Raw genomic sequence first — 20,697 nt, forward strand, 5'->3', positions numbered from 1 at the left:
GAAGAAATGTTCAAAGCTCTCAAAAATCTAACATCAAACACTTAAATGGGATGTGATCTTAAAGGGGACCTATCATGCAAAATGAACTTTTGTATGTCTCTTATATGTGTCCCCGGTGTGTCGGGGAACTCACGCAGCGTCACAAAAATAAAACCCTTTCTCTTTTCCTCCGTACCCACATCTTTTAAAAACGTGCCTTTGTGACGTGCAACAACATTAACATTAACCTTTCTGTTGGTCGCTTGTTAGCAGACCCTTCACTCGATGGCAGAGCGAACAGGTACAGGCAGGGCCCTTAGTGATAGCCCTATAGTTTAAATCTACTACCCACAAATAAACATATGGACATGGGTTACTATTTAAAAACAAATGGCAAATGTATTTAGGAACCTATCCATGTGACTTTAAGTGGGGGTGGACCTCAAATCCTCTAGGGGGGTCCGGAGGGATGCTCCACCGGTAAGATTTATTTATTTATGTTGGAGTTAAATGCCTCACTCTGGTGCACTTTGAGGGGGAAATAAAGAGACTAGATCTATGGGAACACCTATATGAAACAGAACTGTATACATTTCAATAATCATAAGAACATGGCCATAACCAATAACATACCATTTCCAATATGAAAAAACACTGAAACTTGTTTATTTATTTTTGGTTCATTTATAGTTGTGATTGTGTCTGGGCTCCTAAATCAGCCTCTCCTGTCTCCCCCCTCTCCCCCCTGCTCCTCTTTGAGGCAGCAGCAAAGACTAGTTTTAGCTCTCAACAATTTTTAAAAGTGTATCTTACCTTTTTTCACCTAGTTAACTTATATATTTTTTTAATTCATGCATATTTTACTAATCACTCCCCCCTCAAATGGAAATATGTGTTTACATAAATGGTGACCAAACCATTTGAGACCCACTGAGAACTTAGACTAAGTTAACTATCTAAACACTCAGAGAGTCATTTGCCTCACCTGAGCTGAGGTTATCCCGAGCTTGAATGACACACAGAGACCAATCAAGGGCTTTGATTTATGATCTGTATGACAGTGGCCATGTCGGCAGGCCACATCATGTAGACAGCCAGTCACCCTGTGTGAGACAGGCCACTTAACAAGCCAGGCCATCGGGAACCCCCCCGGTCCTCCCGATGGCCAGTCCGGGACTGGGTACAGGAGGCGTAGAGCGAAGGATCATTGTCCACAAGTTAATGGACCGCAGATGGCGTCGTGATCGCGGACAAATACAAATAAATAAATGGGTCGCGAAATATACTTGGGCGGCCGTTAATATACCTGGGCGGGCCGCCCAAGTAAAGTCTATGTGTGGGAAACTCTGATCAGGGATGTCTAAAATGCATGATGTGTTTGTGTTTTGAGCAAAACACAGCATAGACATGTTTTTATATATTTATATAAATCTGAGTCCCATAATATAGGCCTAAAAATAGCCTGATAGGTGCACTTTAATAGAGACTGGTTGCACTGACACACTACTGCCACTAGATGGCAGTAGAGGTCTTTTTTCTTTCTACTTTAGCATCAGGATGGTTTAAGTTTTTCATACCAGGAGCAATTTAGAGCCAAAAGCAGAAAAGTACACTCCAGCCTCAAAACGGGGCAGATTGATCCATTACAGATGGTATCAAGTGAGTCGGAAAACCAACGTTTTTAATTATTTTCCTGTTTAGGAAAAAGCCACGAACAGCGTGGATCAGCATATTACTTCATGACACGACAAAACCTTCTGGAAAAACTTACAATATTTACAGAGAAAATCACAGAGGGGAGTAAAGAAGAATATATAGAAGAGGAGGGGGAGCCTTAATCACACACACACACACACACACACACACACACACACACACACACACACACACACACACACACACACACACACACACACACACACACACACACACACACACACACACACACACACACACACACACACACACACACACACACACACACACACACACACACACACACACACACACACACACACACACACACACACACACACACACACACACAGCATCTGTTGTGAGCTGCTCTAATCCCACACTCCTGTTGACTCCTCAAACATTGTCTTTGTCTCCTCCTGACACGTTTCCCACCACAATTAAGATATAAAGCCTAAATCCAAAGAACATCCAGTGAACCCCCGCAGAGCTACATCTGTGGGGTCTTCCATTAAATAACCCCCACCACACAATGGTTTGGCGGGGATTATTTTCAGCTTTTTCTTCTTGAGCGTGTGCAGATTGGACGGGAAACTTTGTTATAACAATTTGCTAGAATTAAAGGGCATCATAGCTCATCTCCAAATGCCACGAAAGAGAGGATTTCTACGAATAATGCTCCATGTATCTGGAAAAACTGCCGCTCCACTGGAAGCTTTTTCTGTTTGCCGCTGCCTTTTATTAAATCAAATTACCCTTCACATCTCTAACTGCACTGCACTATTCTATTCCCTTCTTATTCCATTGCTTCTTGTTTTAATTTTTTTTTTTTTATATAATTGTTTTTCAATGAAGTGACATTTATTTTTCTCGATGTGTTCCTTTTGCATCGTCTTATTGCTTCAAATGTTTTTTGTATAGCACTTTGTATTGCCTTGTGTTTAAATGTGCTGTATAACAATATAACATGCTATAATTACCATATATAGTAGGGCGGTGGTGGCGAAGTCCATAGAGACTTGGCTTGGCAACTGGAAGGTCACCAGTTCAAGTCCCGGAAAGACCAAGTGCTACCGAGGTGTCCCTGAGCAAGGCACCGTTCCCTACACTGCTCCCCGGACGCCGTACACAATGGCAGCACACTGCTCCTAACACTAGGATGGGTCGAATGCTACGTACTGTACTACGTAATGACAATAATAAGTTGAATCTTCAATCTTCTTCAATCATCAATATGCTATATAATAACATTTAGAGATGTCCCGATCCGATCACGTGATCGGGGATCGGAGCCGACAGAGTGGGCAGGGCGCAGTGTCTAATTGTAGCAGTAAGTTAACGAGTACTGAAAGCTTTATTTTGTTTTGATCCAATGCTGCACAACTGAACTGATCCAATGCTGCTGTGAAAGAAAGAAGCTATATCCATGTTGGTTAGAATATCCAATTTAAATAAAAAAATAACCTTAAGGGACAACTTGAATGCTTTTTTTCTTTTGTTTCTCTTAATGTATTGCATAAAGATCGGATCGGGAAAAATCGGTATCGGCAAATTGTCAAAATGAAATGATCGGAAGCAAAAAAAAGGTGATCGGGACATCCCTAATAACATTGCCTTATCTTGCCTCAAACCTAGTGCTTTTGAAATGGTTTATTTCATTCTCCATCTCTAAACACTCGTGTATTACACAAGTGGGTTAGCTTAGCGGTATCTATTAGCATGGAAAGGTGAACATTAGCCGGTATCTACCTTCTTAAAAAAGTTTAAAAACAGCCCTCAAAATCTGCTTCTTAAGTTAAGGTAGTGTATTTTTAAGTTGCCCGACAAGGATCTGCTATATCTCCGAGTGTAAATAGAAGCTATAAATCCAACCTCAAACTTTTTAATAGCGTCTGATAATAAAAAAAAAAGGAAGAGTTGACCGGTGAATTTTAGGATGTCCGTTCACACCGAGGACAAACGCTCCTGTTATTTCTGCTCCGTATATATTTAGATGCCGTGTTGAAGCTCCTGGAGCCGGTGCTGAATGATCCTGCTTTGCTTAAGGTAGCATGGACTAATACTGGTACAGGAAACTGGACCAGATCCGGGCTAAAATGAGGAGAAGCCATCTTATTAATATCCCAGTTATTTACGGGGATGCCTTATCGCAAATGGAGGGTGTGTGTGGTATGGCAAGATCTCTTAGTTTACAAATGTATATCAACTCAGTGATACAGTATGGCGTAGCATATACACAAGATATAAATAGATTAAACACAAACACCGCTCTCATATTACAAATGTTTCCCAGAACTTTTATTATTTTTAATATGTAATTGCACATTTCTACTTTAACTTCTTATGTCCATCTACATATTTGTTCTGCTTTAATTTTAATATATTGTTTATTGCACAGTGTTACTTACACTTCCTAATTCCAAATACATATGTTATCCTATTTTTATTTATTTTTTAAATGGAGCAATTGTCAAAAAACCCAAATCCCCCCAGTTTGAATAAAGTATTATTGTAACAGACCCTCATTTCTAAGTGTCCATGTAAGGTGTTTTAGCACTCAGTGGTGTTGTGGGTTCTCTGGTCCCTGAGCCCTGACTGAAGGAACAGGGGGGGGGGGGGGGGGGAGCCTCACTTTGTTACCACAGAAGGAGATGACAGCCTGCGAACATTACCTCACTGCTGACCTGTGTGTTTACGACACTATTGGTTAAGAAGAGGATCCACGAGACACAAACAAACGCACAAAGACACGCAACACTCCGAGTGTAAACCTGCTTTCAGAGGTGGGAAGTAGTGGAGTACAAATACTTTGTTACTGTACTTAAGTACATTTTTCTGGTATCAATACTTTTCTCCTTACAACGTTTTACTTCTTACATTTTCCAAACAGGCTGGTTCCTTTAGCTTGAATGTGTGTTTGGTGGCGTGATCATTATTATTTAGAGTCATTGCGTGCCTATTGATTTGAACACGATCCGTGTATCCATCATTTCCTGGTCTTCTCTAAAGAAGAGGGACCAATGGAAACGTTGTCATGTTGCCGTTGTTCAGCATGGAAACATTCATTAGCTAACAATGACATTATTGTTCTATTAATATAAAGGGAGGTCAGGTACTCTTTAAAACAGCTGCTAGTTATGGGTACTTTTTACTGAAGTACATTTCAAAGCCTCTTTACTTTGACTTGAGTAAAGAAGTTTAGTCAGTACTTCTACTTTCACCAGAGTATTTTTAAACACAAGTATCTGTACTTCTACTTGAGTAAAGGATGTGTGTACTATTGCCATCTCTGCCCGCTTTACATTCATTGGTGTACACACACACACACACACACACACACACACACACACACACACACACAATGCAGTAATCATGACTCAGGTGTGTGTGGGTGACAATTACCCAAGATTAAATGCTGAGACGGCTTAAGAGTGTGTGAGTCATCGCTCCACAAAGCTCATTGACACTTATTCCTCTGAAAGAGCTATGAAAAGGACTTCATGTGTTTTTCAAATCAGGGGAATGAGACAGCGTTAGATTGATATATATAATATAATTACCCTCTCTTTTAGTCATGCACAGTAGCTCGTCTGTATGTCTTGTTAGACCACACAGCAGAAAGCATGATGGGATACAGGATTACTGCTCGCAAAGGGAACTTATCCGTAAATCCAGAAGCTCACATTGTTTGCAGTCTGCTATACGGTTGTTATAAAATCAACTAGCTCCCTAAATGACCTTTGAGCAGTTTCTTAATGGCTCTTAAATACAGGTCTTGACTTGGATCCAGATAAGGTCCTACACATTGACATCACTGCCATCTACTACCAAAGATATAAAAGGCACAGAACACGTACATTTGAAGTCTCCAGTCAATATGGAAATGAAAGCCTTAAAAAGGGTAATACATATATATTACAAGAGTTAAAAAGATTTTTTTTTTTTTAATTATTATAAAATTCAGATTTGAGTTATTTAAATACATTTTCTCTGAATATGCTTTGAATTTCAACTGTTTTTTTTAAAGACTGTTTAAAATAAGTAAACTAAATAATTGAGTACTTGTATATAATATGTGCTTTTGCAGAATATTATCTCAAATGTTTCTAAAATAAGTAGCAACTTATGAAGTCCTTTTACAGGAAACGTTTTATTGTTTATACTGAGTCTTACGAGGCTGAGGATTCGAAAAAAAATAGTTTTGCAATATATTTTGTACAGATTGGGGCTTTTGCACAAGTCCATATTTCTATTTGGATAACATGTGGATGAATTGTGCGGCTCTATAGAGCATTACCTCATCATGAAGCTTACTAAATGCCAATGTATGATCAGTATTTGTCTTTTACCCAGAAGCCACTCACAGGAATCTCCCATAAGGCATTGCAGCAGGGTCAGAGGTCCCACTGGTTGTTTCTCAATGTCAAGGAAGGCTGCTCCAGAGCCACCATTTCAAGGATGCTACGTCATCGAGTCCCGCTGAAGGACTGTTTCAATGTCCAGGATCCTTGGAATTCTACCGAGGCCGGCGTCCTTCGTAGCGAGAAATGTCGAGGCTGCACATGTGTATCCTCCGCGATCTTAAAATCCCCACAATGCTTTGCGCACGGACCAATTTCCCAAAATGTTTGGCGGAAATCGCGCTCCATTTAAGTTCCACCATTCTTCATGTTTTGAGGCAAGGACGGATTCTTAACTCGCTTCTGAAGGACCTGACTCGGAGGTACATGTCCTACCAAGGAAGCGTCCTCGACATTGAGAAACACCCCCTGTCTGCAGAACAAAGAGCTGGGCTGTCTGAACTCGACCTCCAAACTTTAAACTGCTTCTAAAACATTGTGTGCAACACTTCTTCACGTGTTAAAACACATGCAGTTATTTCATTTGGAAGTTATTGTTGCCCAAACGTAAAAGCATAAGTGATTTCCAGAGAATCAGGGGCTTGTTTGGACAAAAATAATCCCCTCAAAGTTTATGGTGAGGCCATAAATCTTTTGATGGCAATTACATGTAATCAATAGCATGAAAGAAATATTGTTTAAAAAAGGTATTCATTTAATGAGGCTTGAAAAAAAAAATCATTTGAACTTTGGTTTGCCAAGTGCCCTCCAGACAAGAGTCGAGCTTGTTGGTAGATGTTTAAACACAATTGTTTTAAATTGCAATGCTTCAGGGTGATGTGCAAATCTGGATGAATCATCTGTCATCTTAGCATTTAGTCTGATGTCTAACTGATTTATCAAAACAAATAGTTTGAATAGATATTATAAAAAATGTAATTGAATTTTGGATCTGATTTAATTTGTCTCGGACTATTAAAAAGTTAATCTGATTACGAAACTGCATTTCTAGCGTTGAATGTTAAAGCATTTTGGATATTTCCGGACAGTTCATCGACTTCTGGAGACTGTATAATCATGAGTTGCTTCCCTACTTGAGACTTAGGACTATTCAACGTAAAAGCATGCAAACACAAAGCATGTCCGCCTCGTAGTTTCTGTGTCACCCCGGCTGAGTCTGGCATGAAGTTGTCATCTTGTTCTCATTAGGGGGCTGGAGAGAGGGAGGAAGAAAGGGGGGGAGGAGGAGGAGGAGGGCCAGCCTGGAACAAATGAGGTCATCACTAACACTCGCTCAGGAGGATCTTTGGAGGAGGGGTCGCCCGGGTGAAAGAAAGAAAGACGCTCCTCCATGTGTGTTACAGTGAAACACGAGGGGACGCCACTGCATCAGCTTCATTAGACTATAGACTGCAGATTTACTTGGAGTGTCTTTGGGTTTCTCCTGGTCAAACTGGACAGGAAGTGTGCAGGAAGTGATGTAATGTGATATCTAATAGCAGTGTAAAGAAGAGGGGCAACCATAACCAAAAAAAGCCCCCTATCCTACATTGATGGCTGGTACAAAACTGACAGCTTTGTACACACAGTATCAAATCCAAACTACTTTCCATGTGCCACATATTTGGAAAGAGTGTGGTTTTTTTACACCACTGGACATGGTTTGGCTGACCTCTCGTCCAACCCAAGCGTGTTTCTGTTGGAGCAGTTCCACCCAGGCACGTGTCCAAACTAGTATCCTTCCTAAAAAACAGCACGATCTGTCACTTTACAGGAAACGGCTGGGTTTCCTTCCAGAGTTCACTTTGTGTCACCAGGTGAAACCTGACATTCATCAGTCTAAAGTGGCACCGAATAATGGCACCTGAAACCGCACCTATGTCTGCTTTGTTCTAATTCAGGGTATATGCAGGAATCCTGAAGTCAAATGTAATCCCTTTTAAGACCTTTTTTAAGACCCTTTCCATACATTTTAAGACCTCATCGCCACTTGGAGTTTTAACCGGTTACCTTGGCGACACACTTTACCTCACATTGACTATATACAGCATTGATTGTCCTTCCTCCTTATCTTCCAACCATTTGGACGCAAACTTGCATTTCCCCATAACGATGTTGCTTAGCAACAGGCGTAAACAGACCTTCGCGCGCTATCAAGCAGTGAGCGTGCGATGTCCTGTTCAGATGACATCAAATCCAACGGGATGCCATAAATAAAGTACACAGAATCACACTACACACCTACGCAATGATTACATTCAGGCAGACTGTAGAATACAACCTCTTTGGACAATTTATATACTGATTGAAAACAAGCTACAAAATGTGATACCTTGGAAAATGCTGATTAATACTTTTTAATAGCCTTCATTTTCGCTAAATTGATTTATCAACTTTTAATACTTTTTAAGACCCCGCGGACACCCTGTTATACAAATGATCAAAATGAACATAATCATAGTTACCAGAAGGTCACTGGTTCGAGTCCCGTACAGACCAAAAACAACAACCTTAAAAAACAAAACCGTCCTCGCTCCAGCTTTGTGCACTCCTGTATTTTGGACCTAATGTGTATAGATCCGTTTTGCATGTGTGTATTAAAACAGCACGACAGATACAAACTGCATTTCCTCTCATCAAATTGATAAAGTGTGTCTTCTTTGGCAGAATATTATCCCTATGTCCTATTCCTATAAAGAAAACCAACTTATGAAGTCCTTTCACAAGAAAAGTTGTTTTGTTTTTTTACATCGAGTCTTATAAGGCTTTTGGATATTGCACAAGTCCATATTGCTATTTGGATAACATGTTGATTAATTGTGCGGCCTTACAGAGTATTATCCCCCAAAAAGCAACACATAGTCCTTGAGCAAGGCACTAAACCCCCACTGCTCCAACGTTTGTGCACTCCTGTATTTTGGGCGTAAAGGTGGGGTAGGTAATTCACTTCAGAAACACTTGTTGTTATATTCCATGGAATGCTCTTAACATCCCGATAGCAATGAATATCTGAAGTGCTTTGACAATAAATCCATAAAAACATGTCATCTGTGGAAGCCGTGGAGCTGTAAAAAGCACGACCAATCATCTGAGCCGGCCCGGCTAAAATAACTGGATGGCCTACCTGCCTGTCAGCCTTCCATCTGTGCACAAACTTATCTCGTGCCCTCATTGGTCATGTGCGCGTTCGTGTGTGTTGGAGGAGGGGCTCTGTGAGGAAGTGGCAGATTTACTCCGGTTGTGTGTTTTCAAATGATATCGCACTCGAGCTGGTTTCTCCATTCTTACCTACACTACCTTTAATGAGCATAAATCTTTTTTGCATGTGTGTATTTCAACGGATAAAAACTGAATTTCCCCTCATGAAATTCAGAAAGCGTGTCTTCATGTTTGGGTTTACCAAATTAAATCTTCTTACGATGTTCACACACTAATTAACTGATAAGAAAGTCGTCCTCATACATTCAGTTTTTCTGAATCCCTTCCAACACACCAATACTCCTCAGTCTTCCCGAAAGCAGTGGATTCAATCGAAGGAAGAACCTCCATATTCAGCCGCAGTAACGAGGCTCAGCGGGATTCAGTTTCACTGCGTCTCTGTGTCTGCAGTAAATCAATATCACTACAGACACAACAAACAGACAAATAAAGAGACATGAGATCAATACGTGTAAACAGAGTGGTTTTATAGCTGTCAGCTGAAACAGGCAGTGAGAGGGAAGATGATGCTGTGTACACTGCACGTCAAAGATGTGACTCTGCACACACCAAGTGCATGCTGGGAGATGCTCCAGCCCGCCATTAACTTCCTCAGAAGAAAGGGTTGGATGCAACGGGTTGATTTAAAGTAGAATGACGCTGACGGTTGAAATAAACACTTCTCCATCTGGTGCTACTTAAATATGTTTGCAGCTTAAATGATGACGAACCATGACATCTGAATATCGCTCACTGTAGAGTAAATACTGGAGTCAGGGTTACATAAGATCCATTCAAACTCATATTGATCAAAACGTGTCCATAATACACAAAGAAAGGGTCTCAAATTGTTCCTGAATTTCTTTGTGGGGACAATCAGCCTTATACATGTAGGTTGAACACTTAATACATGTGACTGTGTATGTAAAGACCGCCATGTTATTCAGTACCAAGCCCCAGCTTCACATGACGCTTGATGGAGTTAAAAAGGTGGTAAATCACACACACACTCACACACACACCCAAATCTGTGTCTGGTAGCCTGTCCGTCTGTCTGTTGGTGTTCCGTGACACGGCGGAGACTGAAGGAGTCATTTTAATGAACTCCTCCGGGTTTATGTAACCTCTCGGCCCCTCCTGTCTGTCTCCTACGCCCCGGGACTCGTCTATAATCAACTGAAAGAGAGCTAACACACGCAAAGGAACAAGAACACACTCACATTAGAGCTGCTTAGTTTAGGAGAAGTGGAGAAGAAAGGAATTTGACATTTGTTGAAGCAGAGCAGCTAAAACTGTTTTTAAGTAGGAGATGAGAAAAAGATGCAGTTTGAACGAAATGGGAAAGAAACACTCGCTTAATAATGCTAAATATGTTTCAGCTGTAGAAACAGTACACACAGCTTGCATTTCAGGTCATCTGTCACACACACGGGCACCTCACTGACCGGGTCACACTCGTCAGTGATGGAGGAGCAGCGGGTGCGGGTGCAGCACACACACACACACAGGAATGTGGTGATGGCACTGCCCAGGTGTCATGGTTGAGGGTCATGACATCGCTGCAGGAGGGTGTGAGAGGACGAGCCTGTCACCGGACACTTGGTGTGTGTGTGTGTGTGTGTGTGTGTGTGTGTGTGTGTGTGTGTGTGTGTGTGTGTGTGTGTGTGTGTGTGTGTGTGTGTGTGTGTGTTCATAAATAGAAAATACACATGAACTGTGCCAATACAATACAGAAGAAAAGGCCTGTGTTAAAATGTTTTAAAGATGGTTTGTATGTTCAACTTGTAAAAAGGGATAAAGCTAAATGGCTGTTTCTATGGTTTCCTGCTGTTTAATAAACCCAAATACTACTTTAGAAACGTGGTTAAAGCATTAACCAACACTATGATGAAGCCAGCCAATCAGAAACCAGTATTCTCCGTGACCTCAGCACGACGACCATCAGATGAACTAAGCACAGATCAGGCTGCCAGAAAGTGGATTGTTCAGGGTTAATAAAGCTCACTCAGTATGAGAGGTGGACAATAAGGAAGAAGGGAAGGAAGGAAGACGATCGGATGGAAAGATGGCATCTGGAAAAACATTCTGTAAGTCTGAGGCCAAGCCACGACTTTTCCTGGCATGGACGATCCAAACTGTATCTACACGAAGTCTGAGACACACTTAGTAATCTCCACTTTAACAGCACTATAAGTGTACACTATATGAACGTGCGTTCCCAGGATGAAGGCTGCTGTGTGTTTGGTTCCAGTGTAAACTAATAAAAGTGTCCCTGTGTGACGGCCGCTCTTTAAAAAGCTCCTGTGGAATGGCAGAGATGAGTCACAGCTGCCAGCAGACCACCATCGAGAGAGAGAGAGAGAGAGAGAGAGAGAGAGAGAGAGAGAGAGAGAGAGAGAGAGAGAGAGAGAGAGAGAGAGAGGCCGGTTCTCAATGTCGAGTATACCTGCTGCAGAGCCACTATTTCAAGTATACTACGTCAGTGTTTTTCACAGTGGGGGCCCCAACCCCCCGGGGGGCCGCCAGGGGGCGCTCACGCATAGTTTGAGGGAAACGGGATTTTTTTTTTTTTTTTTTAAAGTTTAATTTTTGTAAACATTTTTTTAGATGTTATTAATAACTGCATATCTATCAATCTCTGTGTCCTTTGATGCCAATCTTTTCATATGTTTTGTTTTTGAATCACACGACCGCCCTTCAAGCCAATCAGAATCGAGCTGCCACTACTGAGAGTGAAAATCTGCTCAGCTTTTGGAGCAAGTGAGAGCGAGTGAATGTTTCGCTCTGCAGCTGGATGAGACCTCTGATGTAGCAAGTGTCGCAGAATTGCTTGCATACATCAGATTTATTTCAGAAGACAACTTTGGTGAGGAAATATTATTTTGTAAAGCACTGGAAGGTAGGACCACATGAAGAGACATTTTCCAAGTTTTAGATTTAGAGTACATCATCTCAAATGGACTGGTCTCGTTGTGTGTGTGTGTTCAGATGGGGCAGTGGGGCTATGACAGGCAAAGAAAGCAGAGTGACAGCTTCGATCAGGCAGAAGGCCCCAAATGTAGTGGCAACGCACTGCATGCTCCATCGTGAGGCACTTCATCTACACATCATTTAAAAAAAAATTGCAACAGGGGGGTCCCCGCCAGAGGATAATGCTATATGGGATGGGGGTCCTTGGCAAGGCAAAGTTTGGGAACCCCTGTACTACGACATCGAGTGACGCCGAATGCGGGGCATTTAAACAGTCCTTCGGCGCCACTCGATGACGTAGTATACTTGAAATAGTGGCTCTCCAGCAGGTTTACTCGATATTGAGAAACGGCCAGAGAGAGAGAAAGAGAGAGAGAGAGAGAGAGAGAGACTCCATCTACATAAATGCAGTGTTTTCTACCCTTAACATACTTTTAAAAAATAAAAATAAATCTTAATTGAGAAATAACTAGCTATCTGCAGTTACTTAATGTATTGATGTATTACTGGCTGCTACTTCATTACTCATATCAGTTGGATTACTTTTTGGTAATGCTTTCACTCATTTTTCACCAGGAATACATATTTGAATTGTTTTGGTTTAGTTTTTATTATTGACGTGTGCTTGCCTCTTTATTCGATATGTCTCTACTGATTTTTTCATCTTATCCGTCTTCTTTTGTAACACTCTAAACTTCCCCGCTGTTGTGGTGAACACGGGAATTCTGATTCAGATTTTAGAAATTTGACAGGAAACATTTACCCTGTTATGTATAATAATCAACTTCACAGATATTCTTAGTTGCCAAATATTTAGAAGTTAATTTTGGCTGTTTAAAATGTGTAGTTTTGAGACGCCATATAATGCCTCATTAAGTCACATGATTACTGGAGACTTCTGAGGATATTTGTTGACAAATAACTCAAAGTCAATCCTGCTGAATCCAGTTTTCAATTGAACCAGTTGTGTCTAGCCTACATGTTACTTGTACTTTATATATTCATAAATAACAACACACTGGATTGAGGTTTTCAGTGCATATCACTTTTGGGAAACACAAGACACACACTTCTTTACACACACGCTGTAAAAGAGAGACGTCAATGAGACGGAGGTGAAACAGCTGTCAGATGCAACCGTGTCTGTCCCTTCTCTCCCTTCTGCTTCCCAACATAGATACATAAACACGCCGTCATTAGCCCCATGGTGTTTGCTCAAAGACACACGCAATAATCTAATTGATTTGTTGGACATAATAAAAGAAAAGCGTGGCTTCATTTAATTGCCACACCCCAGCAGCTGTGCTGAACAACAGTAGGTTCAGAGGTCAGGGGTCAGACACACTTCTGGGCGGACGTGTATCGCTGAACACAGAAGCTGGATTTATGTTCTCGAGAGCTGCACACTTTTATTTCTTGGTTTGCTTTATTGTCCCAAAGGCAGTGTTATGGATGTTTTGAGTTAGAGGAAAAAGATTATCAGTAAAAAAACTGCACTTACATATCATCATGGTGCCTTCTGTGTTCAGTTCAAAGTAACTCCCCTTGAATCTGTTGCTTTTAATCTCTTTATTGAAAGCAGCCGAAAGCTAAATATCCGTTTAAGTATTGCTCGCAATATCAATACTGCAATATTCAAGGACAGCGTTACATAACATAACATTTAAACGTACAAAAACTCACCTCTTCAAACGGGCTTTGAATGTGTGATTTTAATGGGATTGTTATTATATTTAATTGTTGTCCTTATCTTTGTTTACTACCTCTGTAAAGCGACTTTGAGCACTTGTAAAAGCGCTTACAAAAATACATTTATTATTATTATTTATCCAAGTGCAAAAACCATAAAGATTAAAACTCCGAACAACAAGGAAAGTGCAGATGTATTCACTTCAAGCTAGATCAGAAGTTCTGGTGAAGCAGTTACTTATCATAGATTTCCCCTTAAAGGGTCCAGTCCTTATTTTTACACTCTTGATCTGAACGTCTCGTTTTATTTTTCTATTTTTGATGGCACCTTAAAAAAAAAAGAAGCTCTACTCTTCTCATTGTACCTATATAATGACAATATATAATGACAATAAAGGACACACACACACACACACACACACACACACACACACACACACACACACACACACACACACACACACACACACACACACACACACACACACACACACACACACACACACACACACACACACACACACACACACACACACACACACACACACACACACACACACACACACACACACACACACACACACACACACACACACACACACACACCCACACCCTGGAGACTTATCCTAACCCTAACCAAGTCTTCACCCTAACATTAATGATTCCCCTCATGGAGACCTCCATTTTGTCCCCATAAGGGAGGCGAGTCCCCACATGTGACTGTGTAAACAGAATTAGGTCCCCACAAGTATAGTAATGCAAGGCCACACACACACACGGTTATGAACTGTGGCTCAGAGCCCACTCTCCTCTCTCTCTCTCTCTCTCTCTCTCTCTCTCTCCCTCTCTCTCTCCCTCCCTCTCTCTCTCTCTCCCTCCCTCTCCCTCTCCCTCTCTCTCTCTCTCTCTCCAAACACTCTGAGCGCCACAGAGGGTTTTAAAAAGGAGTCCGTTTGCACAAAGGCTTCGAGTCAGAGCCCACAGTCTTAGTTTAGTTTCTGCAGAGTGTTCAGCACTTTAGTCAAACCTCTTTTTGGACCTCCAGCCAAATGAGCATTCTTTAAATCTTGTGGTAGAGAAACGGTGACCTTGCAAGATCAAAACATCGTGACAATGAGGCCACAAAGTCTATGATAAGTCTGACAGCCAGCATTCATCAGATCATCTAAAAGTGTCAGGGATTGAACCGCTACCGACCGCTATGTTTAGAGCACATACACAGAGCAGCTGATAAACCCCTTGCTCTGCGTTGCATTCCTCACAACCTTTGTTTGGCAGCGCTTCAGCATGCTATACATTACCTGAATACCTGCAGATAACATAACCACTCTATCTCCATTACAACCACACCACCATGTCTGCCTCAGACAACACTTCAGATCCACAATATCTCCACCGTGTGCAGAGATAAGAGGATGAGGATGAGATGTTAATCAATGAACAAAAGGCAAAGCAAGATGTAATTGTTAAGAGGTCAATATCACGCTCCTCTAAGACACTTTACGGTTCATGTCTTTGTCCTGTGTGTCTTCAGCAGGCAGATGTTTCCTGTCCTAACCGAGTGAAAACACTGAAATGATATCTCTGGATGATTGACAAGTGGAAGCAGCTCCTGCTCATGAATTACTTCGTGCTCAAGAACACGTGTTTTCTCGACTAGTTTCACATTTGATACCGTGAATATCCGTTTGTATTTCCTCGTGTTGTTTCTTCAACAAATTGACCCCATTTATTTTGGTACTCAGATTAAATGAAGATGGTCAGTAAGACCGAAACACGTTATTGAAATTAAATAAAACTACATGAGACAACGTGTGGGACATTTTCACTAATCCAACTCATATGTTTTACTTTTAAGGCCTTCCGTTATTCATGATTGCATCGATGGCATGTGTCCATGTCTTTATATTATTAAACTAACTCATTTCCTTAATAACAGGTTTATTTTTCTTTCCTTTACTTTAAATCTTTCTTGACTTATTATATAACTTTAATTAGATATTTGAGCATCCATTTTGAAGTGTTCAACCTCTTAAGGTAAGCACCATTTGCATATTGAAGGGGAAGAAGTATATGTCATAATCTTTCAATAGTCAGAGCTGTTAGTGAACAGAAATATGTCACACGTTGGTGTTTTAAACGTATGCCTCAAACTGTGTCTGGGGGGGATAGTAAAACAGTCTATGTGGGTCTTTAATCATTTCTGCACGGGATAGCTCAGAAATGCTTGACTGCTGTCAGGCAGAGAAAGAAATGGAAAAACATCACCTTGAGTTCTTGGATGAACCATTTTTAACTAAATGATTGATTGACCACAAAACAAAAAAATTACTTAATAAACAAAATGTCTTTTTACTTAAAGGGGACCTATCATGCAAAATGCACTTTTGTACATCTTTGATACATGAACATGTGTCCCCGGTGTTCCAGAGAACTCACCAAGTGTCAGAAAACACAACCCTCTCTCTTTTCCTCAGTAACCCAAATCTCTTAAAAAGGGGCTGCAACGGATCTGATACAGACTGATCCAGATTTGAACACTTCTATGACGTCACAGAAGTGGCGCTACCGCTATTGGGCCAACTCCACCAATCAGGAGGAGACAGCCACGGACATTGCCGTTGGAAAGCGCTGGAGACGCTGTAGTACATATGCCAGGCCTGTAGATGGTGCTGTTCTCACAGAATCAGCCCATGATGCAAAGACAGTGTTCAATTGAGCGAAATGAGGAATGGCTAAAATGCATGATCTGTTTGGTATTTTGAAAAATAAAAAGTATAAATATGCCTTATATAGGTATGGTCCTACACTATGTTATTCAAATATAGCATGATAGGTCCACTTTAAATCATACACAGATCCCCGAAGGGATTGGTGTTAAAGCAGCGAGACGATTCGTGTGAGAGGCTGAAGGGGTGACATGTCATGTTTGACACACATGGGAAACGCCTGTAGGGACGGAGCAGTGAGGGGTACAGAAAGGGAGATGGATGTGAAGCGATAGCACGATGACAGCTTGTTGAGAGGACACACACACACACACACACACACACACACACACACACACACACACACACACACACACACACACACACACACACACACACACACACACACACACACACACACACACACACACACACACACACACACACACACACACACACACACACACACACACACACACACAGAGAGAGAGAGCTGGCCACCAACAGCGAAAAAATCCTTTAAGCTGAAAAATGTCTAACACACTTGAACTTGAAATATTTGACCTTTCTTAAAACTAGAGTTATATTGCACATTAAATAGATTGAAATTCTTCCAAAACTCATTTCTGAAACTGTATTCCTGCATTTGTTGGCATCATTAGGCACTATTTGTCTTCATTGTTTCTTTAAGTATAATGCACTGTTGGCGGTTCGTGGGACTTCAGATTGAATTCACTTAACAAAGCCAACAACTGTAGCTTTGTGCTTATGGCGGGGACATCTTTCAATCTTTGAAACTACTTCCCTGAAAGAAAGATTTCTGTCCGGCTGCAGAACTTTCTGCAACTCTATAGAACAGATTACAGAGAATCATCGTCCGATCACGTTTTGTATCATCAGACAATCACGTTTCCCAAGCCCGGTGGTCCGCTGTGTGTCTGATGTTCAGTTAGTGGTAAGAATACAGTTTATTTGCATGTTCGAGACCCCCTCTCTTAACCCTAGGTCTTGCGGCAACTTCTGCTCAAGCTCCTGAAAGTTGGTTCCACCTTTAGGGAGAACCTGCTTTCTCCTTTTAGACAAGTTGACAAGTGACAAGTTGGTCCTCTGAGTTTTGCAGGTCTTGTCTCTTCAGCTGTTTAAAAAATAACAGTTATTGGTCAATGGTGTTGTCGTCAGTTAAACGCTGAACGTAGAATGATTGACAACCCTACATTCTGACACTAGGACTGAAGCTAAGGATGGCTTTCATTATTGATTAATCACGTTTTTGAGTAATCCTTCGGTCTATAAACTGTCTAAGAATAATAATGATAAAAGATTACATTTGCATAGCTCCTTTCAAAGGACCCAAGGCCGCTTTACATGGTGAACAAACAAACAAACTGGTTGAGAAGACTGTAGAAGAAAGATGGAACCACTTCATTTGGGGAAAAATAGCATCAAAGATGGGGACCTAGTCCTGATCGACATGGACAATGATGGAGCTGCAGGTGTTTAGACAAACGCCTGACAAAGAAATCAGCATCTGCATCCTACAAGCAATTACCCGCCTCCATATCCAAACAGTATCCTTCAGTTAAGACAGTAACCTAAATAACAATTAAAGTCTTTCTTGATGGAGTACATACTTAAAATCCTCCGGTCTTCAGGCTAAAGGGAATCTACCGTCCCACAGTGAAGAATGTGACCCTGTGACCCCCCGCTGTCAGTCAGCATGAGCTTCTCTCTCTCACCAGAGGCCATGGAAGAACCAGGCCGTGAGGAAGTGAGATTTCAGGACCCGACTCTGACAGGGTCGAGGCCTGAAGTCATTGCAGTGAACATTACTCCACATGCAAAGCAAGACGTAAAGGTCCCCTATGATACTGTTTTTCATCAATATATTACAGGTCTCAGATTTATACAGAACATGTCTCTGAAGTGTTTGGCTCCAAACACCAAACAGATCAAGAACACAATGGTGCTCTAAGAGGAGATTCAGGTGATAAGGTGGGGGGGGTACCTTGGTTGCTGATTGGCTAATGGTTACACAAGCCAAAACACGTTATGACATCATCAAGTGGCCAAAATCTGATCAGCTCATTTTCAGACAGGTTTTTATAGAAATGGATCAAAAAGAGAGAGAATCTTTGTTCCTGAAACTTTCAGAGTCTCTTTCCACAGAGGGGACACATGTTGATGTAGAAGAGACATGAAGAAGAGGGGACACATGTTGATGTAGAAGAGACATGAAGAAGAGGGGACACATGTTGATGTAGAAGAGACATGAAGAAGAGGGGACACATGTTGATGTAGAAGAGACATGAAGAAGAGGGGACACATGTTGATGTAGAAGAGAAATGAAGAAGAGGGGACACATATTGATGTAGAAGAGACATGAAGAAGAGGGGACACATGTTGATGTAGAAGAGACATGAAGAAGAGGGGACACATGTTGATGGAGAAGAGACATGAAGAAGAGGGGACACATGTTGATGTAGAAGAGACATGAAGAAGAGGGGACACATGTTGATGTAGAAGAGACATGAAGAAGAGGGGACACATGTTGATGTAGAAGAGACAGGAAGAAGAGGGGACACATGTTGATGTAGAAGAGACAGGAAGAATAGGGGACACATGTTGATGTAGAAGAGACATGAAGAAGAGGGGACACATGTTGATGTAGAGGGGACATGAAGAAGAGGGGACACATCTTGATGTAGAAGAGACTTGAAGAAGAGGGGACACATGGTGATGTAGAAGAGACAGGAAGAAGAGGGGACACATGTTGATGTAGAAGAGACATGAAGAAGAGGGGAAACATGTTGATGTAGAAGAGACATGAAGAAGAGGGGACACATGTTGGTGTAGAAGAGACATGGAGAAGAGGGGACACATGTTAATGTAGAAGAGACATGAAGAAGAGGGGACACATGTTGATGTAGAAGAGACATGGAGAAGAGGGGACACATGTTGATGTAGAAGAGACATGGAGAAGAGGGGACACATGTTGATGTAGAAGAGACATGAAGAAGAGGGGACACATGTTGATGTAGAAGAGACAGGAAGAAGAGGGGACACATGTTGATGTAGAAGAGACATGAAGAAGAGGGGACACATGTTGATGTAGAAGAGACATGAAGAAGAGGGGACACATGTTGATGTAGAAGAGACATGAAGAAGAGGGGACACATGTAGATGTAGAAGAGACATGAAGAAGAGGGGACACATGTTGATGTAGAAGAGACATGAAGAAGAGGGGACACATGTTGATGTAGAAGAGACATGAAGAAGAGGGGACACATGTAGATGTAGAAGAGACATGAAGAAGAGGGGACACATGTTGATGTAGAAGAGACATGGAGAAGAGGGGACACATGTTGATGTAGAAGAGACATGAAGAAGAGGGGACACATGTTGATGTAGAAGAGACATGAAGAAGAGGGGACACATGTTGATGCAGAAGAGACAGGAAGAAGAGGGGACACATGTTGATGCAGAAGAGACAGGAAGAAGAGGGGACACATGTTGATGTAGAAGAGACATGAAGAAGAGGGGACACATGTTGATGCAGAAGAGACAGGAAGAAGAGGGGACACATGTTGATGCAGAAGAGACAGGAAGAAGAGGGGACACATGTTGATGTAGAAGAGACATGAAGAAGAGGGGACACATGTTGATGTAGAAGAGACATGAAGAAGAGGGGACACATGTTGATGCAGAAGAGACATGAAGAAGAGGGGACACATTTTGATGTAGAAGAGACATGAAGAAGAGGGGACACATGTTGATGTAGACGAGACATGGAGAAGAGGGGACACATGTTGATGTAGAAGAGACATGAAGAAGAGGGGACACATGTTGATGTAGAAGAGACATGAAGAAGAGGGGACACATGTTGATGTAGAAGAGACATGAAGAAGAGGGGACACATGTTGATGTAGAAGAGACATGAACAAGTGGATTTTGCATGATAGGTGACCTTTAACCTCTAGACCTCAGGAACATCTAAAAGTCTGATATAAGCAACTCACACAGATCGACTAATGTTGTTCAGATATTCAAGGCTAATGTCAACACATACAGGCCTTCACAGATCACAGATAAAGTAACAGTGCTATTAATGAAAGCTGGGA

The 20,697-nt window shown here is 41.5% G+C and overlaps 1 protein-coding gene across 1 annotated transcript in view; it reads right to left on the reverse strand.

Annotated features, from left to right (window-relative positions):
* LOC307020228 (partitioning defective 3 homolog) overlaps positions 1-20,697 on the reverse strand; it is a 338,003-nt gene that overhangs the window by 263,239 nt on the left and 54,067 nt on the right.

This window comes from Notothenia rossii (assembly GCF_949606895.1).
Source record: "Notothenia rossii genome assembly, chromosome: 9".
Classification (NCBI taxonomy): domain Eukaryota; kingdom Metazoa; phylum Chordata; class Actinopteri; order Perciformes; family Nototheniidae; genus Notothenia; species Notothenia rossii.